Source organism: Rattus norvegicus, chromosome 1 (assembly GCF_036323735.1).
Source record: "Rattus norvegicus strain BN/NHsdMcwi chromosome 1, GRCr8, whole genome shotgun sequence".
Taxonomy (NCBI): Eukaryota; Metazoa; Chordata; class Mammalia; order Rodentia; family Muridae; genus Rattus; species Rattus norvegicus.
Genome location: NC_086019.1, coordinates 262,462,868 through 262,478,487, shown reverse-complemented (window position 1 = coordinate 262,478,487; position 15,620 = coordinate 262,462,868). Strand labels below are relative to the sequence as shown.

Here is a 15,620-nt window from a genome sequence, read left to right as displayed (position 1 = left end):
ACCCTGGCCTCCTCCTGCTTCTGTGGGTGCCAATCCTGGGCTTACTCTGTGCCCTTCCCAGAGAGGGTTTTGCATGATGTCGGACTCTGTCTTGGAAAGTTGACTGGTTGGAGTGCCTTTTCTCGGCCACGAGTCGTCTCCTGTTCATATATGTGATGCACCCCTTCCCAAATTTGTGTGGGCCAGGCATCCTGCCCTTACTTACAGCTTTCCGTGCTCAGCCGACCAAGGTCTAGACCTCAGCCCCCCAGGGATAACCACAGTGGTAGGAAAAGCATCCAGGTAGCATCCAGGTTGTTTGAAACAACCTGGATGTGGGTTACAGCTCTGTCTGTTGGCTCTGTGCTGGTAACAGGTTACCTTCTCCTCTCTAAATCCCAGTGCCAACCCCACACAGTTGTTAGGAGGACAGAGAAGAGGCCCGATGGCCTTCCTACATGTTCATCATCCCTTACCCTCCTCCCCGAAGGCAATTGGCTGTGTGTGCGAGCAGTCCCATGTTGGGAGACGCCATCCCCTGACCAGGAAGACACTTCTTGAGCTTCAGGGGATGTGCAGTTGACACCATTTACTTCATACGACTCCAGAGCCACAGTGCTGGGGTGGGGTGGGGAATTGGGAGGGTGGGGGTGGGGTGGGGGTGGGAGGCTACCAGGCTGTACAGTATGGAATGGACAGGGAGCCACCACACCCCAACGGGAACCTGATTGAAATGGCCTTTTGCACCTGGACTGTCCTCGTACCTCTGTCCCTGGCTTGGATTCTACCTTATCGTGGGTCTCCTCCTCCCTCGCACCTCCTCCAGGACACTTCCTGAAGCAGGGATGATGAAACAGCTCTCCTGCAAGTACGAGAGACTTCCATTCCAAACAGGCTTAAGAAAAAAAATTTTTTTAAAAAGCAAGTAAACAAACAAAGAAAAATAAATATTTTGGTTCAGACCCAGGTGGTCTTGTATTACGTAAGGCTGGGTTTAGAGCTCAAACAATGCTATTAACATTATTTCTCTCTAGATCTCAGTTCTACAAAAAGAAACACGTTCAGGCTGGTGCTTTAGGCTCTGCACTGTGATAGGTCCCAGACCTTGATAGACCCCAGACCTTAGCACACTGACCCCTTGACGGAAGCACCATTCAGACTGTAAAACTCAGCACGTAGACAGCACTGCTGGCCAAAACTAAAACAAAGGCCTAATCCATCAAAGTCCATATAGTTCTGGAAAAGTCTCAAAATTAACTCCTGGTGAACTGTTCTTGTTAACTGAGGTATGTCGATCTAAAATGTGGCTTTTGTTCTTAAAGGTCACCCCGGGAAAGGCTTGGGGCTACACTGGGATCTTAAAAAACTCAACACAGTCACTGGCCAGCTAAGACTTCCGACGGGCTGAAACCCAGGTCTGAGCAGTGTTCTTTGGTGGGTACCCCACACCAGCATAGCAGAAGGGCACGGGCTTCAGTTCTCAGCACTCCTCGGTTGTTCCCCTTAGATGGAAAGAGTCATGCTGTCTCTGATTACTGTTGGAGTAGTCACTTGGTCTCTGATCATTGACTTCAGTTAGGTGCCCATGGCTAAACCAATCGACATGTCCAGGGAGATCAAATCTGTGAGTTAGTGGCCCTAGCAACAACACCAATCGCTTTATTGGATAAGGAAAAGACCCAAGGAGAGCACACACTAGGTCAGTCTCACTTGGAAGGCTTTTTGCAGGGTGAGGATGCAGCAAATGCTCTCCAGGTGCCGAGACATGCTGACTTAGCCACCCGGCCTTCAGAACCATGAGGCAGGTCAACCTCTATTTATAAGCTGCCTGCTCCCAGCTTCTTTGTTTCCTTTTTATCAAAAGGAGAAAGAACATTCGTTCAAATTGGTTGATTGACTGATTGATTGATTGGTTTGAGACAGGATCTCTCTACAGAGTCCTGGTGGTCCTGGAGTTCTTTGTGTAGACTAGGCTAGCCTCAAACTCACAGAGATCTTCAGGCCTCTGTCTCCCAAGTACTGGGACTAAAAGCATATACCAGCATATCTCTCTCCCCTTTTTTCTTTAAACAGCAAATAGACTAAAATGGGCATCTTGTAGTCCCACTAGTCAATGAATTGGCCTGTCTGAGAACGCACAAGCTATTGCTGGCTCCCAGGCCAGCAGCCTAGGAAGACGTCACAGGGATCCGTAGAGAATGGACACTAGACTCTGAAAGCTCCCAGGCGTCAGTGTACATTAACTTCCCTGAAGAAATAAGCCAGGTGGAGAGTGAGGGGACCCAGAAGCGACTCCCACCTTGAGCTTACTTAACCTTGGCCAAGGCGGAAATGGGGATGCTCAACTTGATGGATGAGGAACTGGCCAGGCAGTCATCTCTTTTTCCTTGGAACTACTCAGCACACTTTTGCCCACACAGTCAGGGAAGCACCGTGTGGCGTGCTATGACTGGGCTGCCTTCTCGGGAACCCTGTAGAACAATCCATTTCTTCTGTCCTCAAGGACATACCATTCCTCAGAAGGAACGCTGTATTACTTACAGGGACACGTTCTCTCAGTTACCGCTCTACCACTGAGCTACATCCCCAAGTTACAATAACTCTTCCATATCTCTACTCAGAGGTGGCACCCACGTTGGTAGTCTGAGTGCTCCAATTCACCTCTGTCACACTCCCGGACCTCTCTCCGATCGGGGTGTTTTTTTTTGTTTTGTTTTGTTTTTTCCTTTTTCTTTTTTTCAGAGCTGGGGACCGAACCCAGGGCCTTGCGTTTGCTAGGCAAGCGCTCTACCACTGAGCTAAATCCCCAACCCCGATCGGGGTGTTTCAAGAGATCCATGTGTTCATGTCGTTAAATGAGGATTGCTTGCGAGGTGCCGGGTTTTAGAGATACAGAGATAAACAAAACTTTTGAGGAACTTTGACCAGAAAAGTGTTTACGGAGGACTGTGGCTGAGGGAGATACAGGAAGGAGCCTGGTTATACACTGGGAGCCACAGAGGAGCAAGAGACAATCGGCCATAATGGAATGGGGCAGATTTGAGGAGGTAAAGTCAAGTGACTTCATATATAGGTGTTCCCACATCTCTGTGAGCCTCAGTCTCTTTACCTATAGAACAGTAGTTAGTAGGATAATAAAGTCTGGAGATGAAGCAGACATAAGTTCTGGCTTCTTAGGAACTGTGCACTGTTTCTGAGCTAAGATATGAAGGAAGAATGGGTGGAAGAATGGATACAAGATGCTCCATTGCCTTTGGGGTTCTTTACCCTGAAGAGCATCTCCCTGGAATTGCTCACTAGGTACGTGGATTTTGGAACTCAGTCTCATGTGTGTGTGTGTGTGTGTGTGTGTGTGTGTGTGTGTGTTCATGAGTTTTCCATTTCATCTTTTTTTTTTTTTTTGCTGATTCTTTTCCTTTTTTTTTTTAAGATTTATTTATTTTATGTATATAAGTAGCTGTCTTCAGACACACCAGCAGAGGGCATCGGATCCCATTACAGATGGTTGTGAGCCACCATGTGGCTGCTGGGAATTGAACTCAGGGCCTCTGGAAGAACAGTCAATGCCCTTAACCGCTGAACCATCTCTCCAGCCCTTTTCCTTTATTTTTTTATTTTTTTTATTTTTTTTCTTTTTTTTTTCTTTTTTTTCTTTTTTTTTCCTTTATTTTTTAAGAAGTGGGGCTGTATATGGACTTCAGGCACGCCTCACAGAGAGGGTGGAGTTGGGGCTCAGTCTAAGGTTGAGGCTGCAGCCTACCTTCTGAAGGTCGTGAGGCAATGCTCACCAACTCTCCGACACTGTGCAGAATGAGCACACACACCTGGGTTGCCCTCTCTGGAGTTCACCAGGGAGGCCTCAGGAAACTAGGTGAGTTGTCAGACCTTCACTTAAAACTTATCTGCAGCAGAGCACGAATCCAGTAAAAGTTTCTGGCAAGAAGATGTGTTTTATCTGCATTCCCTAGAAACGTTGCCACTGGCCACGAATATAGCAGAGGAACTGAGATTTTCCTTTTTTTTCAATTTAACATTAAATTTAAATTCGGTTTAATTTGCCACGTTTAGCTGGTGGTAACCTAGGCCTTTAGAAGGCCGTAGAGCGACCTAGAATGTGAAGCGTCTCGTTCAGAGCGGCTTGCAATGGTGAAACAGTTTCCCTGGTAGGCTCCAGAGTGTCACCAAAAAGATGCTCCGGCCCTCAAGGGTTAACTAGATATTTCCTGCTGTTCACTGTGTTCAAAGACACCAGATGGGAAAGTTGGATGCGCTGGAGGTGTGAAGGCCCCTGGTGGCTTCCGTGATGGGAAGAGGAAATGCCCTTTTGCAGCGTGCTGGAATATCAGCTTCCAGGCTGGTGTCTCAAGCAGTAGGATTGTTGCCTGGGAGATGAGAAACGGGGGTGGGGGGAAAGAACAGGGTGGGGTGGGGTCTACATCAAGAGCCATCCTTGAGGGGCAGTGGCTATAAGCCAAAGGAAAGGCAAGCAGGCTGCCCTGACACGAGGCAAAAGGTAAGGGGACGTTGGGATGGTGCCAGGTTCCAAAGAGTACATAGGAGGCCATGCAAATGGGAGGACTGAAGTAGGGAAGGGGGCTGCTGCGATGGGAATGGGGACAGCCAGGACCCACTCGGAGGGCAGAGTGGGAGGCACCCCTTCGGGAGGAGAGCTCCTTACTGTCAATCACCAGCTTCTGCAGTGCAGCAGTAAGTGACAGGAGGCCCGAGAAGTGGCCCGTTCCCATCTAACCTCAGCCGTTTGCCTCTCTACTGTCCCCTCCACGCCTCTGGTGATGGCTTAGTTACTTTTCTTACCCAGCAGGACGGTTTCCTAATTACTTCTAGATAGGCTTGCCAAGAGCACTTTCTCCTGAATTTCATTTCCGGGCCCGTCGAAGCCAGATTAATTTTTAATCACCTCTGAGGTGTTCAGTTTAATTACCTAGATTGAACTGACGAGGAGAACAGTAGTGTGTACGGTGAAAACTTTGGGGTGCTTCTTGGGAACGGGGAGCTGACTCTCCGGCTAGGGTGTCGGTCTGTTTGAGAGGCGTGGCAGGGCCAGCTTTGTGATGGGCAGTGTGAGAGAAAGACGAGCGCCCCATGAGTCTGCCTCACGCGACGGAGAGACTCACTCAGGAATGAAAACCATAAGTTGGGAAGAATTCCACATAGCTGAGGATGACAGGCATGTGCTATCAAGCCTCATTTATGTGATACCATGTGCACACTAGACCAGCACTCTACCAAACCAGCTCTGCTGGGGGCCCTGAAAACAGATTTTAAAAAACTCAGATTTTTAAAATATGTGAGTGCTTCGTCCAAAAGGGCCCTGTGAAGGACATCAGGTCCCCTGGAAGGAAGGTTGTAAGCCACCAAATGGGTGTTGAGGATAAAAATCTGTCAGTCTGCCAGAAGAACAGCAGGTGTTCTTGACCACTAGGCCCCAGGACATAGATTTTTCACCTTATTTTATATTTTTGAAGAAAGTTAAATTAATATTTTGTGGTACCTTGGAACCGTCAGAACTTGCATGTATGTAAATGAGCATAAACACTTCTATGGAGGCCAGCAGTATGCGCTTATATAATACAGTTGCCAGCCCTTAGTGACACACACTGAATGGTCCACAAAATATTGACTTTCACCATTTCCAGAAAAAGTTCCCTGACCTTTGACCTAGGCCAGTTATGACACTCTTTTCTCATTCTCCCACACCCCTACACCTCCCAAATCCCCCCATCCCCCAGGCCTCCTTGCAGCTAGGAGTGGCCACTTGTTCTACTTCTGTCAGGCAAAGATCTGCAGGAAAGACTGGTACAAAGCCCTGCTGTTCTGAAGGAAAGAGTGGGATGTGTCTGGGAACTCTCCCACCTACTTCCTGTCTGAACTGTGAGTGAGCCCTGGGGAGCCCACCCAGCCCTCCTTTTAGAACCAATCTTCTGATAAGAGACAGGAAACACAGGTCATGAGTTCAGGTAGAAGGGCTGGGTTCCCGCTGGCTATTGTCCAACAGGAGGGGAATGTCTACCCCGGGCACCTGCCCAGAGGTTAGGCTACTTGTAGCCTAGATCCTAGGAGCCACTTGTCCACTGGGTTTGACTGAGAAAGGGTTAGTCCCTTGTCAGTGGCTTCTGATTGCCAGACCCACATCAGTACATGGAAGGGTATAAGGTAAACTGAGGTTTCTTCACTGTTGAATTCTGGGGTCCTAGAGGCAGAATTTCTCAGTGTTCCCTTATCCCCTCAACTCCTTCTATAGCTACCAAAAGATAGTAATCAAAGTAATGTTGGATCATTTGGAGGATGTTTGAGAGATGAATGAATGAATGAATGAATGAATGAATGAATGAATGAAAGCATATAGTTAGTTAGCATGAGGGACCAACAAAGAGTTGAAAGCAGTGTGGAAAGTCTGACCTAGGCATTATGTTATTTAATAACGGAAACCGGGTTTCCATGAGTATAATTGGCTTTCCTATGGGCCCAAGAGTTAGGAGGGGAAGAAACTGAGATCCCAGCTCAAGGCAGGTTCAACTCCCTGGTTACAGGTCTCTCTGCCCTCAGCTCCTTGGACATTCCCTGAGGCAACGCCAGACACACTCTGTAGAAGTAGGTGACAAATCTGCCCTTACCTAGGGGAAAGGATGAAAGGAAATTTGAACGACTGCCAGTCACTGCCTCTCCCTCGCATCCCCCAGTTCTGCTCACAGAATTGCCATGAACACGTCACCTCCTTAGCAGGTGCTCAGGGCATATTTGGAGGATGAATGAGTCCCCTTGTATCAGTGCAAATTCCTGAGCAAAAAGTCACAGGCTGCAAAACTTCAGAAAAGCAGGTAAGATTGATGTCATACCTCCTTGCTTCGCAATAGGAATGCACATCCTGGCTTCTGCATAAGCATTCTGCCACACTACGCAAGCCCAGGCTGTTCATCACTTGCCATCACAGGAAAACGGGGTATGTGCCTGAGAGAGCCACTCACAGTGCCGAGCATGGTGACGCAAATCTTCTCGTTTGAACCTCTTCACCACGGGATGGGGTAAGTATTTATGGCTGGCCTCCCTTCATAGCTGAGGAATCGGGGGCACAAAAAAGAGTAAACTAGCTTCACAAAGGCCAAGCAACCAGTTGGTGCCAGAGTCGGGTTCAAATCTGAGTCTGTGCCTGCGTGGGACAAGAGGGGAGGTGGAATGTTGGAGATGTAGCTCAGCTGGTAGAATGCTTGCCTAGCATGCACAGAGTCCCAGGTTTGATCCCTAGAACTGTATAATCCAGGAGCAGTGTCCCGTGCCTGTGTTCCAGCAGTCAGCGAGTGGGGGAAGGAAGACTAGAAGGTTCAAGCTCATTCCCAGCCGTGTAGTGAGTTTGTGGCTAGCATGGGAGACTCAGACTTGGGCCAGTAAAGAACTGTGGATGTGAACTGCAGGATTGCTGTAAGGACCAGCTGATGTCCTGAACTGCGCATGGAGAGGAGAATGCTGTAGTCAGGGAACTGGTTGGGGCGAGAAGAGCATGGTACCGAAGTCAGAATGGGCGAGGCTCCGTGTGCCCACAGGACATGCCCTTTCATTGGCTGTGGGTCTGGCTCAGCCACAATGTGACTGCTCAGATGATGTGTGTATGCTAAAGGGCAGGGTCCGTGCTTAGGAGTGGCTGGGCTGGGCTGGTGTGGTGTGCCGTGTTTCCCATGGAGATGGTGGTGATTCATGCCCCTCCCCAGCCCGCCCAGCCTCTATCTGGGTTCAACTTGTAGTAAACAAGTCAGAAAATGTCCTCTGAGTGAGAAAGAGGCAGGGAGAGGAGAGGGAACTTCTGAGGTAACCCTTAGTGTCCTGTCAGCCCCAAATTTTCCTGGAAACTACACAGTGGACCCCCCAGAGCTCAGCAGTTCTCTCACCAATGGCAGAAAACCCTTCTTCACCCAATTTCTGATATTTTATTTTCAGGAAAGTTCTAGAAACTTTACTCACCTGGGATGATTCTGAGATACCGTGACTCCAGCTTGCGCTGGGGGTTCTGCTGCCCAGAGAATATCTGTTGGGGTGCTTCTGGGAGGTGTGCACCAATAAATCAACCCGTGCATGCTATTATTTCCTAAAATCTGGCCAGCCAAATGCAGGCTTGTCTAAGTGAATAGGTCTGAAGCTCTCAGACCAGAGAAAACAGAAGACATAGTCCAACCCTCAGGACATGTAAAACCACAATGACAATAACAACACAATTAAGGAGCAATTAAATGTTAAGTTGTGAGAGTCTTCTTTGGTTCATCAGGACTTTCAAAAGAACAGGTAAGACTAACAAGTTTTTTGCCTCCCCCCCACCAAAAAAAGCCTGTTTCCAAACAAGGCTGCATTCTGAGGTGTGGAAGGCTAGGAGTTCAATCCATGAATTATGATGACACAAAATTTAACCCACAACAAGTGAGGCTCCGCCCCCCCAGATCGGGTTCCACATTTGGACCGTGCGTCTGATCTTTTTTTGCCAGTCCATATAGATCTCCAAGGAGTCCTCCTGAAAATTACTTGCACTTGCCTGGCCCCACCCTTTGAGGTGTAGCAGGCTTCACATTATCTTACTTGCAACTCAGGTGTGACTGGCCCTACCCTGGGTGAGAGGGTAACCATGAACAACCAGCACTGGGAGATCATGGAGGAATGAACCAGAAGGGACCCAAGGTTAAAAATAGCTCCAGCAGTAGTGGTAGGTGGAGTGTGCCAAGATGACCTTTGGCCTTTGAGAGTTTGATTTTTCAAGCAGCACAGCCAGGAAGTCACCAAGTCCAGATGACGCAGTTCTCTACTTGTCACCCTGGAAATTTCCAACCCTGGGGAAGTGTGATTATACATGGGGGTTCACTTCTCTTTTCCTTCCCTGGCAGATCTTCAGGAGCTTCCAGAAACCTGGAGAGGGTCCCACAAAGACCCTCTGTCTGTCCCTATAAAAGGGGGTGGTGGGATCAGAACTGAACTATCTTTCGAAGCAGGTGGGCGACTCAGCAAAGTCATGCAATTTATTCGAGCGTCCATTTTTCTCATTTGCACGATAAGAATGAGAAGGAACACTTGCCCTTCCTGCCATAACCTAGTGAGGCCACCCTAATGGCTTTGGGGTGCAGGAAGTCCCATTAGCTCCTTAGTTTGCCCTTACTTATTACACAAGCATTAAGGATATTTGTGAAGAGGAATTAGCTAGAGGTATTACCTTGATACCCTGAATGTGGTTCCTAAGAGGGCAGTGCCTGTCAGGAGTCATCTAGGGAAGGCTAAGGCTGTCAGGTGACTTTCCTGAAGGCGGCCCACTGTCTTTGCGCGGCTTATGATGGATGAACTCTGAGAGGCAAGGTCCCGAGAGACTGCATCTCAGGACTGCTTCTTGTAGCTGATATGCCTTTCCTGTCATTGTTAGATTAATATACTAATCCCTGGGCATCAGCCCACCCTACTGAGCAGATTCCCTGTAGATCAACATAAAGGTGAACTTTCATGAATTAATGCTGTTTAGATGGATTAATGATTTTATAGAATTACTGATCTGTTTCGAATAATTTTAGGAAGAAAGCTTTAAGAGATGGTTTTAGTTGTTTTGCCAAAAAAAGATATAATAAAATTAGAATTAAGTATAGAATGTGCCCACTACTTATAATAGTAAGTAAAGGCTGCATAATAAGAAATACAATGAATTTTCATGACCGCATTAAAAAGACAAATGGTTTTGGGACACATTTGTGATCAAGGAAAAACGTTCATTCTAAGTTAGAACCAAAGACGAAACCACAGGTGTGTATTATGATAAGGCAAGGCCATGTGAAACTGTTGCTTTGAACTTATAATGAGCTTACAGAATGAAACACTGCTTTGAAGTTGTTGTTGGTATCCTTCTGTTACTCTCCTTTTATGTAACATTTTATCTATGAGGTAATTTTTTTTCTTACATAGGAACTTCTTTGTCTAAAAGCTATAAAAAGTTTGAAAGCAATAAAAAGAAGTGTTGTAGCTGTTTTCTGCTTCTCCCGGTGGTGTGCATATTGTCTGTGTGAGTGACTTCTTTCCCTTTTTTTTTTTTTTTTTTTTTTTTCTCTCTGGTTCAGAAAAGCGCTAACAAGCTCCAAGCCTCTCACCTGGCCAGAACTGACTCGCCAGAGAAAGGGGCTCTAGCAATAAACCCTTTTACTTAATTCCCCGTGGCTAAACGACATATGCTAATTTGCCAGAAATTACTGGTTATTTAAGCACAAATAATAAAAGAGTCAACAAGTTAAGTTTTCAGCACTTATTTAAGCACAGGACAGTAATGAAGAGCTCATTTCTCAGTGCTTATTAAAGCATAGGATTAGTAATAACAAGTTGAGTTTCTGCACTCATTTAAGCACAAAGTTTCCCCCAGCGCTTATTAAAGCACAAATATGAAGAGAAAAAAAGCGGGTGGTTTTCAGCCACAGAATAAGCAAGAGAGTGTTAAGATTACAGAAACCATTAGCTTCTAGCCCCAAGTACGGTTAGGATTACAAAGCCAGAGATCATCAGTCTTTTAGCCTTCTTCCAACAACACTGTGTTCCACCTCAGCTCTGAACTCCAAAGGCTGGGGGAGCTCCTTGACCCCCACGAGTGCCAGCACGGAGTCGTGTAAACAGTCAGATTCTTTGTGCTGGCGAGATGGCTCCATGGGAAGAGGTCTCATGCCCTCAGAACCTGTGAGGTAGAAGACAGAACTGATGATGAGGAAGACTGCCCTCTGACCCACACACATGCTTACACCATGCCCCACCTCCAACAAATCAATGAAAAAAAAAAAAAAGGTTAAAAATTTGCTGGCTCTTGGTCCCTGTCCCAGAACTATTAAACTAGAATATGCATTTTAACAAGAGCCCCAAGAGGTTTGTGCACTTATTAAAATTCAAAGAGTACTTACTTCTGGGGCCTTGTTCTGGCTGTTCTGGGTCCATCCAGTCCTTTGGTGAGAATGATCGTATTAACTCTGGGAGAGCTGTGCCCCTCACCTACTCTAGCTCCAGACACAGCATTGGGACTGGTCAGCTCTAAAGTTGGCCCCACAGGTGGCTCTGGAGGTCATTTTCAGAGCTTAGGACCAAAGGTGTCGGCTTACAGCATACCCTTTCTTAGCTTTGGATGGAAGCCCGGAGCCGGGAGCCATGTTGGTTACCACTACAGCAAACCTAGGAAAAGCCGTCACTGAGAGGAGGGAATCACATAACTGCACTTATGCTGCAGCAGACAAGAGAAAGCTCTTCCTGCTCCCACCTTCTGAGCTTCCAGCTTTGTCCTCCCCGTCACAGACTGACCGTTGGCTTCTCAATCCTTGAAAGACCTGAAGAACGGGTCTTATGTGGCGAGCGCCTGAATGAGGCAGGGAGAGGGGAGGGATGTCAGGCCAAGCATGATAAGCTAAACCTTCAAAAACCACACTGGAGCCTTGAGGTGGGGCAACCGGCAGTGGACAGACTTCCAGGGCGGTGGACTGGCTTGCACTTCCCTTCTTCAGATCAGTTATGGGGACGTGTTTTCTGGAACCCAGGCTCCAACTGGCTTGGTTTTTCTTCCCACCCCTCAGGCTTTGGGCTGAGAGCACTGGACCCATTAACTCAAGGCCAAACTCTTCCAGGCTGAAAGACTGCTGAGAAGAGGAGCAGTGACCCGAGTCTGAGCACAGTGGCCAGGGCTCCAGGGTACCTACCTGTTAAGGAACAGCCACAGCCCCACCATACAGATCTGTCAGTTCAGCTCCAGGGAGGCATGAGCTGCTGATACGATGTGTGTTCCATGAATACAGCTGCAGCCCAAATGAGTTCCCTAGAGAGTAACCTGTGTCTGGGGTTTATCAAGACTACAGAGGTTCTGGGTCTGTGAAGCTTTGGAGCCTACACCCCACCAGCAGAGGTGGTGGGCAGGCAGTGTAGCTGCCAGGGACGGTCAGAGTATCTCCTCACACAAGGATTGGACCTGGCGTCCTGGGAGGGAGGGACTGGGAGGATGCCGGCCTGAAGGTGAACAGAGCTGTGTGCACAGGGCTCTCCTCTGTGTGTCTGTGAGGGACTGAGCTCCATGGTATAATCCCTGAGAGCTGAGAGAACCATAGGCTGTCTGTGGGGAAGAGAGAGCAAGCGTTACCCTCGCGCCTGTGAATTCCCTATGTGAGTGCACTGTGGATGGTTTGAGTGCAGAACTCTGCTTCCCGTGGGACTGCTCTGTGTGCAGTCATGTGACTGTGTCAGTTATGGGGGCTGTGGATGGGAAATGTTATCACCAAGAGAAGGAGGAAGCGTCCCCAGTAATGAGGTAATGGGCTGTCAAGTGTGTACCCAATAAGCTGGTGGGAAAATTGAGTCCCTCCAGAGTTGGGCCCTTGTCTCCCTTACTATCTGCCTGAGGGCAGGATTTCGTGTACCAGGACTCTGATTGTCCTTTGGTTAATTCCCAGTTCATCATCATCCCAGCTCACCCTGGGGGAGCCTGTTTGACCCTGTGAGCTTCTCCTTCCATGGCGGTTGTCTTAGAGCTGAAGAAACTGAAGCTGCTCGGCACCACCGAGGCAGAGAGAGAGAGAGAGAGAGAGAGAGAGAATGAATAAGAATCTCTAGTGGCATTTCTGCCCTCTAATCCCAGACAGCAGCTTTTAGCACAAATGAATCTCCCCATATGAGGCCATCACCTCAGAGCCTCTGAGAACTTCTCAGTACTCTTGTCATAATAAATCTGGGGAATGTTTGAATAATGGCCTCACGTGCTTCAGGGCCTCTGTCAAGCCTGGGAGAAGTGAAGAAGGGAGAAGGTGCCAGGACGAGAGAGGGAACGAGGGAGCTCCCTTTTGGAGGGCTTGTGCTGCCTACAGATGAGCCAGGGCTCTATGTCTTCTCAGTCTCGGGAAGTGGAAGAGTTTATACACTGGACCAGGAAGCCACCATGGCAACAAGCCAGGCGAAGAGACGTTTGGCTGCCTGCATCTGACTTCTAGATCTGCTTCTGTTCTTGGAATGAGCAACGTTTGAATGACAAACTGCTGGTGTGAGTGGGTGACAGCTTGCCTCAGACCTTCCAATGTTCCATTCCCACCACACCCCACATCCTCATCCTCAGCCAGGGACAGACACCTGCTGAGAAAAGGAGAAAGTCTCCCCTGGGAGGGGTGGTCAACGCCAGGACAAGAAACACTATTGAGCCTGGTGAGGATTCCAGCCACACGCCTCAATTCACAGAGCCAGCCTTGCAAACAGGGCTGCCTGACCATCACCACTGCTGTGGCTCTGGGCGAAGCGATAAATGCCTTTGTTCCTCTCTCAAGTTCCAATGAGGGAAGCTGTGAGGAAATAAATTTTCTCTCAACACCCTGTAGATAGACTCAAGCTTGCTTTCCAGTGGCTCCTAAATTAATAGCAACATTTATTGTTTGCTTTTGTGCAAAGCACAATGAAACAGATCTTAGGGAGAGAGGATGCTACTATCTCTCTCCCTGGCTTAAAAGAGACGACAGGAAATTCTGCCAGGCTCACAGATACCCAGAAAACTCCTGTGCTAAAACTGCCACCTTAGCAGCTCTCTCCCAGAGCCCTGGCATAGACTGCTCACCTCTCAAGAAACAGCAATTAGTAAAATGCAGGGAGACTCTGTCTCCTAGGTGCTGGGCCACAGGGTGGGTGTGTTTAGGAGATTTGAGCCTCAGAGCACACGGTGAGCTCTCTGAGACAGCATAGCCAGAATGCTGGAAAAAGCTAACTGCAATGGGTGTCACGGAAGAGAGAGAGCAATAGCTCAGTTTGTCCAGCAGAGTCAAGATAGAAGCCACTGGAAAAACTGTCTAAGAGCAAGCGAGACTTAGGACCCATACATGACTGGCAGGAAAGTCAGCACCTAGCAGCTGGTTGCAGATCTGAGCCAGGCGGCTCTCCCTCGGTCTGTCGGACTTCAAGGGTCTCTATGTTCTGATAACCGGTGGAACTTGCGGAATGGGGGACTGCTCTCTGATTTGCTCCCACATGTAGAGTGTGTCCCTTATTTTTTTCTTATTTTGTCCCTGCTGCAGAGAAGCCCGGCCCATAGGGCATCCAGCCTGTGGGAAGGCAAGCTGCTGATGTTGAGGGCAGGGTCACTGTCCTGCAGCACGTATGCACCAAATAGCCACAGGGGTGGAAGGGTCTGAGTAGTATAGCCCACAGGACAGCAATAAATGCCTCCTCCACCAGCAAGGATGTGTTTCCTCACACTCTCCATGATAACCCCAGTCTCCTCTGAATGGTCAATAAAGCTAGTCCATTAAAATGTGTCTCCTGACCAGCAATCAATCTCAAGGGGTTTTAGTTTATTGCCTGGAGGGGAAAGACCTCCACTGCCTCTCTGGTCACCAAAGAGGCACAACATAAAGGACCCTTTAATCTCACCCAGACATCTCAGGGGGCAGCATGACAAGTAAGTCTCCCCTGTGGCAAACACACAGGCTGGTTCACTGGAACCTTTACCATCAGTGACACAATGGAACCTTGTTTATAATCCTTAAAAGGTCACAGGAGGTGCAAGATGTCTTGAGGGCCATGAATCTTAGCCTCCTTCCTTCCTTCCCCTCTGTCTGGGGTTGAATATGGGGACAAGCATAGGTCAGTGTTACCTCTTCTCTCCACTGTGCACCTTGCTCTTGTGTATGCTGCCCCGTGGATTTCTCTGTCCAGGACCATGTCTCTTGTCCTATCTAAGATTCCCATGGCGTGTCTCTCACAGTGCCATGTAGTATGAGAACATTTAGCTCAAAGAATGAAAGCCACGGGGAGCTGGCTAAGGAACGCAGAATTGTTGGGTTCACTCTGACTCAACACCGGGATTTATGGGGACCGCCTGGGCCTTGAAGGATGCTTCGCAGTATCCTTGGTCTCTACCAGCTTGATACCAGCTGGACAACCAAAACTGTCCCTACACACTGCTCTGGGACAAATAACGGTGTGTATGACAGAAGTCTGTGTACAGAGAGAGTCAAGAGAGCAGACGCTGCCGTTCAAGATGCCACCAGAACCGTGTCTGGAGAAGAAGGTGGTGATGCGTGTGGCACAGCAGTGGGTCCCTTCCTCACGCTCTCCAGGGAAGCTGTTTGTCATTCCCCTTTAGAAGGTATCAGGAAAAGGGGGGGGGCTGCTGTGGACAGAACCTTTGCCGTTTTATTATTGGTGACCGGAAAGCAGTGAAATCCCCAAACCTTGTTGAGCTGTCCTCTTGAGACAAGTCAGGGGATGTGGGGGATGACCGTTCACGGTATCCAGCAGGCAGGGATTGGGGCAAGCACATCAGCCTGAGATGATGACCCCAGTTAAAACTGTGGTAATAGCACCCACAACATCAATTTATGAGAAAAATGAATGCAATAGACAGCATATCTTAGTATTCCTAAGACAGTCAGCTGACTTTGCATTTGTAAACAGAGTTTGAAAATACATAATCATAATTTCAAAAGCTTAAGAAAAAACTGTAAGTGCTAAGGTGAGTGGTACTAGAAAAGAGGCTGGAGTAAATGGCCTTTGAAATCAGACAAATCTGAACCGAGCCCCGCTGTACCAGAACTAGTCCCTCCCTAAGGGATCAGGGTCCTTGCCGGGTGTGGATGAGGAGGGTTGTGGGTGGCTGGGGTTCTCTAGGGGTTCAT

At 48.3% G+C, this 15,620-nt stretch overlaps 2 long non-coding RNA genes across 4 annotated transcripts; one reads left to right on the top strand and one right to left on the bottom strand.

Annotated features, from left to right (window-relative positions):
- Positions 1-3,933: 3,933 nt before the first annotated feature.
- Positions 3,934-8,220, top strand: LOC120100056 (uncharacterized). The gene is made up of 3 exons (XR_005499740.2): positions 3,934-4,492; positions 6,855-7,022; positions 7,930-8,220. It is a non-coding gene; the product is annotated as an uncharacterized LOC120100056 (long non-coding RNA).
- A 2,020-nt stretch (positions 8,221-10,240) lies between these two features.
- Positions 10,241-12,487, bottom strand: LOC102551352 (uncharacterized). 3 transcript variants are annotated; one of them, XR_010063298.1, is made up of 3 exons: positions 11,676-11,863; positions 10,893-11,338; positions 10,241-10,672 (listed from the first exon to the last, which is right to left on the bottom strand). It is a non-coding gene; the product is annotated as an uncharacterized LOC102551352 (long non-coding RNA). The 3 variants fall into 3 exon arrangements; XR_005499739.2 differs by having other exon boundaries at positions 10,893-11,157; positions 11,243-11,817; XR_351151.5 differs by having other exon boundaries at positions 10,893-12,487.
- Positions 12,488-15,620: the final 3,133 nt, after the last annotated feature.